Source organism: Pseudophryne corroboree, chromosome 11 (assembly GCF_028390025.1).
Source record: "Pseudophryne corroboree isolate aPseCor3 chromosome 11, aPseCor3.hap2, whole genome shotgun sequence".
Classification (NCBI taxonomy): domain Eukaryota; kingdom Metazoa; phylum Chordata; class Amphibia; order Anura; family Myobatrachidae; genus Pseudophryne; species Pseudophryne corroboree.
This window is the reverse complement of record NC_086454.1, coordinates 154,916,775-154,921,395: the sequence shown is the minus strand read 5'-3', so window position 1 is coordinate 154,921,395 and position 4,621 is coordinate 154,916,775. Positions and strand designations below refer to the sequence as shown.

The following is a 4,621-nucleotide window of genomic DNA, read 5'->3' as shown; positions in this document are numbered from 1 at the left end:
AACAGGAGGCTCTTGCCGCCTTACAAGAATTAGAGTAAGAACAATATCCTAGTACTGGAGCTGAATCCCTTCTGAGACCCATCTGTAAAAAGAAGTCTACATACTTTCCACAAGAACAAATATGCCCCGAAGTGCAAGTCTTCATGAAATTGGTAGCCAAAGAGTTTGATCAAATTCATCTCAGCAAAAGAAGATATCCAGGTCATTCCAATTTAACCTCACAAGAAAGGATGGCTATCAGAGAAATCCAGACATGGCAAGACGTGGTTATAAAGCCCTCAGATAAAGGGGGAAATATCGTTATCTGGCCCAAAGCAGATTATATTAAAGAGGCACAGAGGCAATTTACAACCACTGATTGCTATAAACAAATGCTTCTTAATCCATTACAGAACTACAAAACCATCTATGACAGAATCATTAATCAGGCATTAGTACAAGGGACAATCACTAAACAGGAACATGAATACTTACAGACACAGAATCCCAGAATCCCAACTTTTTACATGCTACCCAAGATACATAAAGACATACAGACTCCCCCTGGGAGACCAATAGTGTCCGGCATAGGAGGACTAACGGAGAAGGCGAGCATTTTTCTCGATCTACATCTGAGACACTTTGTACTAGATCTCCCTTCGTATGTTCAGGACACAACGGACATACTCAGGAAAATTCATGATCTAAGATTAGAAGATAACCAATACCTAGTAACCTTAGATGTTGAGGCATTATATACCTCCATCAGCCACAAAGATGGGATAGCAGCAGTGGAGTATTTTTTACACAACAATGGAAAGGAGGAATTTCATGATTTCCTCATCAAACTATTACATTTTGTCCTTCATTTCAACTTCTTCACATTTAACAATCAATTTTACCTCCAAACAAGAGGCACAGCTATGGGGGCTGCCTGTGCACCCACATATGCAAATATATTCCTTGGATGGTGGGAAAAAGAATTTGTTTTCAAAGATCATAATGACAACTTTACAACTCATGTCATTATGTGGAATAGGTACATAGACGACATCCTTATGATTTGGGAAGGGGACTTACAATTATTGTATCAATTCATTGCACATCTGAATAAGAATGATCTTAACATTCGCCTCACCCACACTATCAGTCAAACAGAAGTACCATTCCTGGATTTAATGATCTATAAAAATTCAGAGGGAATGATCGCTACAAGCCTATACCGCAAAAGTACTGCGACTAACACATTATTACATCAAACAAGTTCTCATTTTCCCCCTACAATAGAAAATATTCCGAAAGGGGAATTTCTTCGCCTGCGCAGAAACTGCTCAGACCACAAGAACTTTACAACACAAAGTGCAGATTTGGTACAGAGACTTTGCAATTGGGGATACAGCAAAACTTCCGTAAAAAAAGCATTCAAATCCGTTAAAGTCATCAAGAGAGAAGACATTATCTTCAAGGATACAAAAATAGAAAAGAAGTCTGAAAATACCATCCGCTTCGTTGGAAATTTCTGCCAAGAATGGAAAAAGATCAACGAAGCAATACAGAAGCATTGGCACGTTTTACACACAGACCTCACTCTATCTAAGATAGTCCCTATGAAAGAAATAAAGGACAAATATGGGAACACTATCACAATTACTGATTACATGAACTGTCAAACAGAAGGGGTTATCTACTGTCTCAGCTGCAGTTGTAATCAGAAATATATTGGAATGACGACACGACCCTTTAAACAACGTATCCTAGAACACATTGGATCTATACGAAATGCCGTTACAGACAAACAAAAGATGAAACAACTAACATCAGTTGCCCGTCATTTTTATACTCATCATGGGAACAGGTACGAAGAGCTAAGAATTTTTGGTTTGGAAAAGATCAAACTTGGAATACGAGGGGGAAATTTAACTGACAGTCTTTTGAAGAAAGAAAGCGCATGGATCTTTAAGATGGGATCTTTATACCCAGCTGGCATGAATGAAAACATCAATTTTGGAGTCTATTTAACTTAAACTAATTTGTTATTTAGTTACGCATGTATAGAATCCATCCTGACCATGTATATCAACATCAGTAAATAACATAATCACCAGATGAACTATAAATAATTATCTTCATTCCATCTCACATATCACCTCTCACTCTTTCCAAATCTTAAAATCACATTTCATACTTCTCTAGCACTATTCATTAATAATATTCCCTACAACTACTGCCCTCACATTTGTCACACATTATCCAAATATCTGCATATGATACATAATGCACATTAATCTATTACTTATCTCATCATTAATCCCCTCCTCAATATAATTCACTATTAGATATATATACTAACACTTCACCATCCTTCCTTCACCTTCCACCTTTTCCTAATTTTTACTTTCCTCCCCCCTATTAAATGTGATATATTATATATTATATATAATAATAATCTTTCCCCCTTTTCACAAGCACATACAATATATTTCCCCCTCTCTCCCCCACCCTTCATTCCCATCCTCCCCATTAATTTTCCCTCAGGCACACTCTCTTCTAATACAGCTTCTTGCAGTTTAATACAATAATTTAACATCTCCATTTTTCATTATTACACTCATACAAACCATTATTTATATCACAAACATACTCACTATTAAGCACATTAGGGACACATTATGCTTAGTCTGTAATTTGCCAACTTAATTAAATTCTCAACACATATGCACACTGACACGCACATATTTATTTTCATCTCACATTCACACTAATTATCAAATAAGAATTACAAACAATTTAATATGCAAGTAATGAATTTAGATACTTTGAATTGTGCTACAAATCCTTCTCAAAGTGGTATATACATTAACATCAATCTAACAATTTAAATACCACCAAATGGATTCATATTAGTCGAAGATTATCATCTGTAATTCTCTACCACTTCAACTAATATCAGACAATAGACTTTTGGATAGGCATAGCCAAATGCCCATCACTTCCTATTATCCAATGAACGTTTAGTCCTGCCTTTAAATAAGGAACTCATACAGATCACAGTACGTTCTGTGATCAAGCTTTACTGCGAAACGTACGTCACATCGTGATCACGTGGTGCGCACACGTGATCGCCGAAACCGGAAACCAGGGACAGTTACCCAGGCAACGACGCTTAGCCGTCGAGACAAGGAGAAACACACCGCGAATACACGCTGCATCGGGAGAGCAGCGGCCCCACGCGGCCCACAGCTGACCATCTCCCCACACCTTCCACAAAGAAGTCAGCACTGAGTCTCACCTCCAGCACAAACTTCAGGATCAGGTACCAGCGGCGATCAGCCGCAGACAGCTTCTGCAGCAGGATTGAAAGCGGCACCATATTACCACTTATAGTGTATTTCATACACATGCAACATTGCCTCATTAAGACAATTATTTACTCTACAGGCGATGCACTGATATCTTGTTTGCACTTTGGCTGCTCCAAGAGGTGCTGGAGCTGTAAGGTATCCAATAGGTGTTTGGGAACAACTGGACATGTGGTGGGAGTTACTTGGTGGTATTATATAAATATAAAAAACCAAATAGCATATTACTGTGCTAAGAACTTCAATGCTACGGGTTAATATCAATCTTGCAGTATATTGCTACTTAATTGTTTTTGCCTGCTATGGCTAATGAATAATACTGTTAGCTTATTGGTGAAATTGCCTCAGTGAAAATCACCACTCTATCTTGTTTAAGCAACTCTGTAGCATATTGTTAATCAATTGCTAGCATGCACACCACTGTCCGGCATAACCACTGAAACTCTCAGTTGTTTATCTGTCTCTTCACTTCTCACTATAGCCTCTTTTGATCACATTGTAAGAATTTTTCTCAATCAATTTTTTCTCACGTCTCAGAGGCATACATAGTGAGATTCATCGGTCGGTGATATAAAGTAAGGGGCTACATACACTATATAATTGATAGTATTGCCTCATTAAATATCACCACTCTATCCTGGGTATGCAGGTGGACCAGATATCCCCTTGCACATCATAATTGTCATTTCTAATTGTAATAGTGGACATCTTAGCATATAATCCTTGCACATGTTAATTGTTCCACTATCCCCTATTGGATTTTTGCTTGGATTTCTGCTGTAATCTCACTCTCTAATTTTGGGCTTTTGTTCAAAACAGAGATTTGTATACACGATTGACTCAGATTAATTTAAATTTTGTTCGGGCGATACAGGTATTGAGATCTATTGAACGGGCAGATAAAACTATTGCGGACATACCCCACTGGAGATGCCCGATCTTGTCTGATCTTGGAAGCCAAGCAGTGGAGGGCCGGGTCAGTACTTGGATGGGAGACCACCTTGGAACACCCTGGTACTGCAAAAAATTCTTCTGCTCGATCTAGAAGGATCTCCATTAATACCAACTGGCACTCGGTTCTGTATGACCTATGATTTAATTATCTACGCTGAAAAAATCCTGAATAGGATTGCTGTAGAACAAATGATGGTCATATATTATACAAAAAAGTCATTGTGATTACAGCAAATCCACTAGTCTTAAGATTTGGATTCCGGTTTTTGTCATTGTGGTATTTAAAACCATATGAATTATTCTCTATATAAGTGTTATATTTTCGCGTA

At 37.9% G+C, this 4,621-nt stretch overlaps 1 pseudogene; it reads left to right on the top strand.

The window, feature by feature from the left end:
- Positions 1–4,244: 4,244 nt before the first annotated feature.
- LOC134971249 (5S ribosomal RNA) lies at positions 4,245–4,364 on the top strand (annotated as a pseudogene).
- Positions 4,365–4,621: the final 257 nt, after the last annotated feature.